This window comes from Phodopus roborovskii, unplaced genomic scaffold (genome assembly GCF_943737965.1).
Source record: "Phodopus roborovskii unplaced genomic scaffold, PHOROB, whole genome shotgun sequence".
Classification (NCBI taxonomy): domain Eukaryota; kingdom Metazoa; phylum Chordata; class Mammalia; order Rodentia; family Cricetidae; genus Phodopus; species Phodopus roborovskii.
This window is the reverse complement of record NW_026126036.1, coordinates 201,688-213,163: the sequence shown is the minus strand read 5'-3', so window position 1 is coordinate 213,163 and position 11,476 is coordinate 201,688. Positions and strand designations below refer to the sequence as shown.

Sequence of the window (11,476 nt, the reverse complement as noted above, 5' to 3'; positions counted from 1 at the left end):
TCACCTACCGGGCAGACAGGGGAAGCAGAGTCAAGGAGATGAGGAAAATTACTCAATGTCACTTAACTAGTAAGCAATAGTTCTAAGATGTATGCTAAGCTTGAGTTGCCTAGGGAAAAATGAAAGCCCAAATTTGTTTCTAAGACTATATTTAAGCATTTAGGACAGTATGAGAAATGGTTTGGAAAGCGACTCTAGCCTTCTGACTTGAAAGATGAGGATTAGCCCTGGTGCTAGTTTTGGCAGATGACACTCAAGGTAGCACAGAGCATCACAAAGACAAAGCAGTCGTGATCACAGTAACCCAGCTCATGGAACATGCTGCTTGTTTTTTGCCCACTTCACAGGGGATGGAGAAATTCCTGGTTTTGATCAAAGAGGCTTTGTCAGTGTTAGAGGATCTTAGGTAACAGGAAGGAGGCAGAAGGGAAATGAGCAGACAACAGAAACATCCAGCCTAGCACTAGAAAATACCAGAATAGAAAAAGGCTTTTGAAATCTTCTTGCCAGATATTTCCAGCCTTTCTTAGGAATGAGGTCCCAGATAAGATAGCACTTCACTGAGCCTACAGATAAGGCTTGTCAAGCATTTAGCTCAACAAACATTTTCCAGCAATATTACAGTCTCTCAGCAGTCTATGGCCCACAGGTTGAAAACCACTAGCCTAATGTAGAAGCATAGATAGATTTAATTTGGAAAGGAAACTCTATTAATTTAGCAGTGGTGGATGTGCTGGAAGCCCTGTGTTGATATGGATTCTCAGCACATGACTAGATGACAGCAGAGATAGCTGTGAGTGATGATTAACAGTGTCCACTGGTCCAGACAAACTCCTTTCTATTTGAATGTTTATCAGGCCTGAGTTGAGCGTCTGCATACTCACACGCAGCTCCACCACTGGCAAACTTATATGAGACTTGTGGTTCATACAAAACCTCTGTCCCAAGGGTTCAAATGGAAGGGGGAGAAGAGGAAAGGGGAGGCAAGAGCACATGGTAGGGGATATGTTCACCATACAACGTGTATTTGTATGACAATATCCTTATGTAGTGTTTTGAATATACATGGGGAAAGTTAAATAACAGCATTTTAAATATCATTACTTGTGTATATGAAATCATTGGAAGAATAAGATTAATTAATTGAAAAAGTAAACTGTTCAGTAGACTCAGTCTTCATTCCATCAATCTTCTGGTGAGGTTCAGAGAGTCAGAGGTGGACTTCCCAGAGCTTTCAAGCATGTGTACTAAGTGCCTGCCTCTGATCCAGTCACATATTTAAGAGGATGTGAAAGATCACATGCGTTTCTCCCTGCTCCACACTTAGTTAATGGCAGGTATGGGTCTCCATCTCTGAGCTCCTGATAATGTGTTTTCCATGACACTAACCCAGTTATAGAAATTTATCTTACCATTTATGGTGCATGCTTCAATTTTCTTTCCACATTTGCTCCTGCTTTTTTTCTTCTGGAAATCTGCTTCTGTGTTTGTCAGGCACAGTTTGGTTTCCTTCTTTAAAAAATAAAAATTAAACAAAGCTTATTCTTGGATTTTACTGGCAAATTTAATTAGCTACTCAAATTTGCTCTATTTGTATGGCCACTCTCCTATTATAAAACAACTGGGCCCAAGCATCAGACTTGGAAATTCACTGTTGAAGTAAAGCCTGGGGCATTTCAAAAGCAGGTGAAAGCCTTCTTTTCTTATTTTTTTTTCCTCCTCACCCTCTAATGTCCTTTTTGTTTTTTCCCGTTCATTTTATTTACATATAGAGATTATACAAACTATTAAGTTTCATTTTATATTTCATTCATGTATTTAATGTACTTGGTCCTTTTCTATTTTAATGTTTTTCAGGAATCTGAGACTTATTAAGTTTTTCTTACTCATATAAACAACCTAGACTTTCAAATTCATGAAACTTGTGATTTCTACAAACACTGTTTACTAGAGTTACAGTGGATTTAGGCTCCACCCTATTGGTCCTCTGAGGGGGACTAAGGTTCAGAGAGGCAGAGTTGGAATATTTCAGAGTTTACAGAACTGGAAAGCAGTTTTCCAGAATAAAATATGCAAAATGGTCAATTTGTTGAATGGCCACTGCACAGCACAATCCTGCTTTTGCGCATTCTTTTGTTCAGTTGATGGGTTTTCATTTTGCCTTCCTTTTTAAGGAATATTGAATTTCCCTTTGCCCTAGTTTCTTGTCACAACAGTTGTGTCTGGGGAGAATAAAGAACATGAAAAGATTATATAAATAGGAATAACTTTTATTGACAATGTGTTTATTATAATATAATAAAATGATGTGTGGATACTCAGAATGTAGTTTTGAATAGGACTAAAATGAAGGACACTAAGCGGGGGCATATGCTAAAACTCCATTTTTCTTATGATCAAATATGAAAATATTTGGCTTACAACTTTCAATTTCTCTTTCTTTCACTTTCCCTCCAACCTAGCAGCATTTCTTCTTTATCATATTTCAAATCCTTCTAAACATCAAAACCTTTCCTATCTCAATTGGTCATCTGTATGCTTTGGATGCTCTCCCCTCTCTTGACATTGGCCTTTTGGTAGTAGTTCCTTTGGGATTGTTTGTAGGAACAACCTCCGAAAGGACAGAGATACTCTGTCTCATACCTATAGGAAGGTTTCAGTCCATGGTTGATGGGAAAACAGGCAGGAGAAGGCCAGTCTTTGGTGGTGGGAGCATGCATTAGCGGGTTTTCATATGGTAGTAGAAGCACCAGTGAGTCTGAAAACAGGGGCCAAGCTAGAACGTTCAAAGGTACATCCCTTGTGAACTGTTTCTGCCAGCTAGGCCTTATGTTTGAAAGGATATAAAGCTTCCCAAAAATGTCACTGCCCACTGAGGAACAAGTATTCTAAATTTGAGCCTTGAACATGTCAGATTCAAACCCTAGGATCCTCTCAGAACCTCATCACCTCCTTATCCACCCAAACTCATGCTATTTCTTCCTCTCTCTAAATACAAACACACACACACATACACACACACACACACACACACACACACACACACACACACACACACCAAAAATTGAAAACAAACTAAACAAATTATCTTAAAATAGATAACTCAACAATACAAACAAAACAAAACAAAAAGTACACTAAAAAACCATGGAGTCCATTTTGAATTGGCCAAGTACTTTTGGTCATGGGGCCTTCTTTGAAATGTGGTCACTAAACCCAGTGAGACCCCATTGGAGAAAACTGATTTTCCCTTTCCCAGAAATTATCAGTTGCAAATAGCTTCTTGCCTAGGGGTGAGACTATTTGTCTACTTCCCCTTGTCAGTGCTCTCACATTTTGTCTAACTTGAACCTATGCAGGTCTTCTGAGTGCTGTCACAGTCTCTATGAGTTCATATGTTTTCAGTTCTGTTGTGTCTGGAAAATGCTGTTTCCTTGGAGTCATCTGTCACCTCTGGCTCCTACAACCTTTATCCCTACATTTCTGCATAGATGCCTGAGCACTGAGATGAAGGGTCTGATAAAGGTATTCCATTTCAGGATGAGTACTCCAAAGTCTCTTACTCTCTGTACATTGTCCAGTGTGGGTCTCTCTGTTAATTACCAGCTATTGCAAGAGGAATATTCTCTGATGAGGGCCGAGTGATGCTCTGAACGATGAGTATAGCAGTATGTTTTAGGAGTCATTTTATTGCTGTGGTTTTTTAGCAGCATAATAGTAGTAGGTTTTCCCCTAGGGCCTATGACCTAGCTAGTCTCAGGTTTTGGGGCACTTTAGGAGTGTCAATATATCCTGCAGGTGGTTACTGTTGTATGGTAGCACTGTAAATGCTAGTCAGTAGGGGTGAAACTTGTAGTTGAGCACCCTCTTAACTTCTCCATGTTTGGTGACATAAGTATATAGTATTTCAAACAATAGCATTTTACTGTCAGGCTGTGGAGGGTAATCAATAACATTGGTGATCCCTATGATGTTTGAAGGGGTGTCTCTAGGACCCTTTTTGTGAACAGTTCAAAAATATGTAACCCATTCTGGTACTTAGAATTTTATTTGGTAGCATTGTTACAATTAGGGCATCGTCTCCCTCATTATATGGTAACTCAATTTAAACCCCTGGTGTACAAAGATATATTTTAGGATGCTTCTATACTAGTAGGTTTTCATATGGCTTTTCAAAAGGTCTGTAGTGTGTTAGTTTCCCCTTTCAATAGACCCTCTCCTATTCTATTCTCTCATCTCCACTTCTTTAACACTACTGTTCTACTTTTTCTTTTATCCCTTTATAACATTTATTCTATATTCCTTTTCTTGGAAAATTTTCCCACTAATCCAATTATTTACTAGCTACCTAACCTCTGTGAATATTCTGAATGAAGCATGTATATGTGTAGACAGTAGCTTCTGTCCAGCCTGGTCCCACTGCCCTTCAGTACCAAATAAACACACAAAGGTTTATATTAACTATACACTGTTTATCTTAGGGATTAGGCTTCTTACTGGCTAGCTCTCTCTTAATTGTTAACCCATTTCTATTAATCTGTGTATCTCTATACGATCTTGGCTTACTGGAGAATGTCTGGGCCTCTTTCTTCCTCAACAGCTACATGGCATCTCTCTTGTGACTCACTCTCTATCTTCCTCTTCCCAGAATTCTCCTAGAATGGTAGCCCCACACATAATTGCGGCCTGGTTACATCCTGCCAGTCCATTGGTCAAACAACAGCTTTATTCATTAACCAATAAGAGAAACATATAATCACAGCATACAAAAGGACATTCCCCCATCACATATGGAATGCATAAATTTATCTACATATAAGACAAAGTTTATCTTTCTGAGTCTGGGTTTCCTCATTTAGGATGATTGTTTCTAGTTCCATCTATTTACCTGCAAATTTCATAATTTCACCTTTCTTTCTTTCTTTTCTTCGTCTTTTTTTTTTTTTTTTTTTTTACATGAGCTATGAATGATGGTTTATTTGCCTTTCCGGGCTTTGATCTTCCTCAGATAGAACTCCAGCTCCTTTCCTTCTAGCACATAGCCATCTGCTCTGCCACACTGGCCTGGTCTTGAGGCAATACAGGCAAGAAGCTTGCCCTGCTGGAACTGTTCCTCCAGAAGACTGCTGCTTTTGGCGTTCTTTTTCCTTTCATCATATTTCTTTTGAATTTTCTTGGATCGTTTTTTGTTTAGTATTTCTTCCTCCTCAGGAGTCAGCTTGGCCCCCTTCTTGCGGCCCAGGGGCAGTGCATAGTGGGACTTGTACCACTGTCGGTACGGTGTGCTGTCGATGAGCACAATGCAGTTCTTCACTAGGGTCTTGGTGCGGAACAGCTCATTATTGGATGCATTGTAGACAACATCAATGATTCTTGTTTTTCGAGTACAGCACTCAGAGCCTCAGGAAAAGTTTCCCACATCCAATCTTAGGGCACGGTACTTCTTATTGCCTCCTCTAACTCGGACTGTGTGTATACGACAAGAGCCAATCTTCGTGTTGGCAGCAGGCCGTCCCAGTCCATACTTCTGCTTCTTGTGGTAGGGCTTTCTCTTACCCCCGGTCTTGCAGCGCTTGTGCCAGTTGTCCCGAGAGATGCATCGCTCGGCGCTGGCTGGAAACTAATTTCACTTTTCTTAACAACTGAATTATATTCCATTATGTAAACATAATACATTTTTATTATCCATTCATCAGTTGATGGACATCTAATCTGTTTCTAATTTTTTACTATTATAAATAAAATAACAATGAACATGGATGAGCAAATATCTCTATAATAATATGTGGAGTATTTTGAGTATATGCTCAAGAGTGGTACTGATGGATCTTGTGGTATATCAATATTAATGTTTTTGAGAAAACTTCTCAATGATTTCAAGAGTGGCTACATCAGTTTGTACTCCCACTAGCAACGAATAAGTGTTTCCATTTCCCACATCTTTCCTAACATCTCCTGTCATTTGTTGTATTAGTCTTGTGTACTTTGACTGAGGTAAAATGAAATCTCAATAACATACAGAAATGAGTAACCTTTCTATATACAGGTAACTAACATACTGAGAACAAAATCAGTAACTTTCACAATAGCCTCAAAAATATATTGGATTAAATGTAATCAAGCAAATGAAAGATTTATATAATAAAAACTTAAAAACTTGAAGAAAGAAAATGAGGAAAGCACTAGAACGTAGAAAGATCTCCCATGTTCATGGATCAGTAGGATTAATATTGTAAAAATGCACATTTTACCAAAAGAAATCTATAGATTCAGTGAAATCCCTATCAAAATTACAAAACAACTCTACATAGACCATGGAAGAACAATTTCCAACTTTATATGGAAACACACACACACACACACACACACACACACACACGCACACACACGCACACCAAAGCAAAAATGAAAACCTCCAGTATGGCTAGAACAATCCTGAAAAATAAGAGATACCTGCTAGAGGTATCACCATCCCAGATTTCACATAGTACTATAGAGCTATAGTAATAAAAACAGAATTGCATTGACATAAAAACAGACACATTGGTCAATGGAATCTAATTGAAGACATAGACATAAGTCTACACACCTGTGAACACTTGATTTTTGACAAAGAAGCCAAAACCATACACTGGATTAAAGAAAGTATCGTTTACGAATGGTGCTGGTCAAACTAGATGGCTGCTTATAGAAGAATCCAAATAGATCCATATTTGCTACCTTGCACAAAACTCAACTCCAAATAGATCAAGAATCTCAGCATTAGACCTGACATCCTGAATCTGGTAAATGGGATAGTAGGGAATAGCATGGAACTCTTTGCACAAGAAAGGACTTTCTACACAGGGGCCCGATAGCACAAGTATTAAAATAGAAAATTAATAAATAGGATCACATGAAACTGTAAGGCTTCTGTAAGGCAAAGGACACCATCATTTGAGCAAAGAGGCAGCCTACAGAATGGAACAAAAAAACCTTTTGCCAATTATACATCTGATAGAGTCTTAGTATCTGGAATATATAAAGAACCAAAAACAACAAAAACAAAAAAACTGAAGATCAAGAGTATAAGTAACCCAATTAAAATGGGCTACAGAACTAAGCAGAAAAAATTTTAAACAATGAAACACAAATGCCTGAGAAACTCTTTAAAAATGTCCAACACCCTTAGTCATTAGAAAAATACAAATTAAAATTTTTGTGTCTCCTGGTGCCTGAGGGAGGCACAAAGCTCAGGGATGAGCCTGGACCTCCTATAGTCTCTGTCACAGGACATTCACATCTAAAGATATGGCAGAAAAATGTTGATGGGGCAGAAGAAAGCCTTTTATGTAGTAATCAATGATAGAATGAAAGTCAAGAATGAGATGAAGGTGAGAGACAAGAGAATGGAATGAGACCTGGAGACAGTTGCTCTCTGTGCAAAGAAATGAGAACATGAAGTTTACTGTGTTTGTTTTTTACTATATTAGTAGTGGATTTTTCTTCAAATTATTGTATTTTATGTATGTATTTGTTGGAGATCTAATTTACATGTGGCGAGATACAAAGGCCTTCATTCTACTTGTTTATGGCATAAATAGTATACTCATGGAACCATCTTGTAACTATCTTACAAATCAAGATATAGAGAATATCAATTACCCCTAAACTATTTCCTTGGACACCTCTGCAGTCAACTCTCACCTTCCCTGAGACATCATTGGTATAATTTCCATCATAATCATACTTAGATTCCCTAGAGCTTCATGAAAATGAAAAGATACAACATGTACTCTTGCTTCTTCGCCCACAGAAGAGTTTTCTGGACAGTTTCTGTTGTTGTGAATGTTGGTAGTTCATTTCATTTTACTGTTATATCATGTTTCATTATAGAACTATAGCATACCTTATAAGTTCTCATCAACTTAGACATTTGTGTCACTTCTTGGTTTTGTCTGTTCTGGAGAGAGCCACTATGAACATTCATGTATACATCTCCCTATGGACATTTGTTTCATTTCTATCCAGTACATACCTAGGAGTGTAATTGTTGGATCACAGAATAGTTGTGAAGTGTTGCCTTTGGCTTATTCAATCTCCCCAGCCCTCTGCCTGACTGCCTTCCTGCTGGGTCTAGGGCATCGAGATTCCAGAATAGGGTAGATGGTCCTCATGTATTTTCCTGAATGTGTCAGAACAGGGGAGTGGGAATAGAGTCTAGAACATGGGGCACCAAGCTTGGCATTCATGAGTAAAAGAACAGGGTGTAGTCCTAGTTTTACCTTTAATAATTCTGAAATAGATCATTTTATGAGTTTTTCCCATTTGTTGTTTCTCAAGATTCCTGTTAGATGTTCTGTGTCTGTCTTGTAGGTTCATAATAGATACATCTTAGAGCAAATTATCTACGTTTTTCTTGGTTTCAAAAACATTAAAACAGTTGCTATTTCACAGTTTTCTTGACTCTTAATGAGGGTGTCTGCTAAGGATGTTTTGTTTTGGTGACCTGAATGGTAGAAAGAGATAAAATTAGAAGGAAGAGGAGATTGCAGGAGTATAGTGTGTGTGTGTGTGTGTGTGTGTGTGTGTGTGTGAGAGAGAGAGAGAGAGAGAGATAAAGATAGAGAAACAGAGAGACAGAGACAGAGGAGAGAGAGGAGAGAGACAGAGAGGAGAGGGGAGGGGAGTGAAAGGGAGGGGGATGGGAAAGAAGAAACATAAAGCAAGAAAAGGAATGCAAAATAAGGATGACAATTGCCACAGGGAATAAACTTTGGAGAAAGAACAGATGCTTTGGAGCAGCATTGTTGAGTCATGAGTCATGTTAACAGTTCTGTTCTCTCTCACCAAGCAATTACAGAAGAAACACCCATCATGCACAGTAATTTCAGGGCCAAACATATAAGTTATGCTGATTTCAAAACCAGAGGAGGTTCTCCCAAAGCAACCCTGCAACATTTAGTTTAAATAGATGAATGGATTAATGGCAGCATTAGACAGGATAAATAACAACAACAAGTTGTAACAAAGACATTGAATGGTACAGTTCACCATGGAGCAAGGATATTTGTTTTTCAAGAACATGGTCCAGACTGGAAAAGCAGCTCTGCTCCATAGGTAATCATAAACCTGAGGTCTTCCTATTGTATGACTCTGACTTTCTCTAGGTAGGTTGCTGTGAGTTTTACATGGTATGAAGGAGAATGGTGCTGTGGATGAAGCATTCCTACTGTCTTAAATGCTAGTTCTGGCAGTGGCATAACCATATATATCCCTTTGCATTCCATTGGTTAGAATTCAACCATCTGACCAAGTGTCATGTCAAAGGGGACTATGAAATGAGGTCTAGCTGTCTTCTCAGGAAGAAAGGGAGAGTGGATCACAAGCATAAGTGGTGGGGTTTGGCCTGACGAGCAAGCCTTTAAATCACCAGAGAGGCTGCTAGAGAACCATTCTGTTCATAATTTGAGAATCACACACTGTTCTTCAGATTTCATGGGATCTGCTTCTCCACTGACTGTCTGTATATGTATTCTCTTACTATGATTTGATTGGATTTGGGCAAGAGAATTATTTATCATTTTTGCCTCATATCATGATAGGCAAGGGCTGACTGTGTTTTGGGTACAGCAGGAGGGCAGTGAGTTGAAGGATGTTGTTCCTTTCCCTGTGTTATTTACCTCCCAGTGGGGAGCTGACATTAAACCCTCTAGTCTATGTCCTTTCCTGGAAAATTCTCCCAAACCAGATGTGCACTTTCCCACTCACCATTATTATCCAACATTTTCCCCTCCTCTTTTCCTTCACAAATCCCAATAGTGTTGACTGGCTATGACAGTATGTAATTGAATGCAGGGCATTTCCTCTCCACTGTGATTAGTCAAACTTCATTCCATATGCAGTTGAATCATCTTTAAGATGAAGTTAAAGTCTTCAGGCTACAAATTCCTCCAGAGATGCTCAGTGGCATGTGCTTGTGAGTTCCTCTATGGTGACACTAATGCCAATTCTATTAACTGAGTCATCGCTCTACTCTGCTTTTACTCCCCACTCTCTCATGACATTGGCACTGCCATTTTCTTTAGTTCAAGACTATTGTAGTCTGTGAGCTAACTTTATGCTGTCAATAGGTCTCTTCAAATGACATCCTGTGTTTGGCTTGTAACTAGATTCTGGGACTGTCTCCATGGCAATCACAGCTGATTGGGGAAAAAAAAGAATTTCTTTCCCTTCAAGAGCTAGAGTTTAATGAATCTCAGACAAAATTATTCATCTCAAAATAAATGCTATCCTATAGATTCTAGAACAGCTGTTAAACAAAAGACATTCTCTGGCAAGTGAGAAGAGTGACAACCCACTCTCAATCTCAAATAAAAAGAAAGTTAAAATACAAAACCAAACAGGTGTGGTAGATTTTATGAATGACAGGACCCATACACTTACACATCTAGTGATATAGCAGATGTTTCTTTACTACTTGAGTCTAAGCTGGTCATGTGACCTGCTTTGGTCAAAGAGATATTAGTGAATATGAAGAAAGCAGAAGCTTCAAATGTACTTATGCATTGAAATTTTATCTCTTGTGGCTCCTGGAACCCTGAGACCTAATCTAGCCTTCTATATGGTAGCAAATGAATAACTGTTCTCATTAACCTAGCTAATAACTTGACAAAGCTAGATACATGAGTAAGACCTTTCTAGGTCTCCCAGCCTCAAAATCTGTAGACAAATGAGAAATAACACACACTATAAGAGCTACATGGAAAGACTTGAGGTTGTGATTTAAGTACAAGGTAGTTTTGTTTTAAGTTGCTGTGTTTCGAAGTAATTTGTTATGTAGCTCAAACTAATAAAATTGAGCAGCTAATGTGAATGTGTAGTACAGGTTCACATGTAAATGTGCTTCTCACATCTTTCTTCATATTCATAGAAAATATTCCCATATACCCTGAAATCAGTGAACACACTGTAGAAACACCAAGCACCAATATAAACATAAGCACATAAAAACAAACACAAAGTTAAGTAACTTTGTCTCCTCTTTCCTCTACCATTTTTCCCTGCTTCAAGGCCCTGAACTGGAATCCCAGTCAGTCAGAGACCTGGTTAGTCTAAAGGAAGGCAGCATCTAGAACATGCCACAAACACACAATTCCTTGGAACATTACTTCTCGTTGACAGCCCCAGCATGAGGGATGAAGTCTGCACGAGTTCCTACATCCTTCCAAATGCAAGGAAAAGGATAAGTACAGGTATTTTTTCCTGCTTATCATGAAATTTACCTTTTCATGATTATTTTATTTTTCAACAGAATGTACTACCTCCTCCACAGAACTTCAATATCTAACAGGGACTGGATGTTGCTGATAGCTTTCTTAAGACAAGTTCCTTGAGAGTGCTATGATACATCAGATGTGATTACTGATTTATGAAGTCACAACGTTTCAGGGCAGGGGTAGTGGGACTGGGGGGGGGAGGCAGCTTCATTAGTTAG

The 11,476-nt window shown here is 38.7% G+C and overlaps 1 pseudogene; it reads right to left on the bottom strand.

Annotated features, from left to right (window-relative positions):
* Positions 1-4,957: 4,957 nt before the first annotated feature.
* The window catches only part of LOC127218320 (40S ribosomal protein S8-like), a 41,766-nt pseudogene continuing 35,247 nt past the window's right edge, over positions 4,958-11,476 (bottom strand).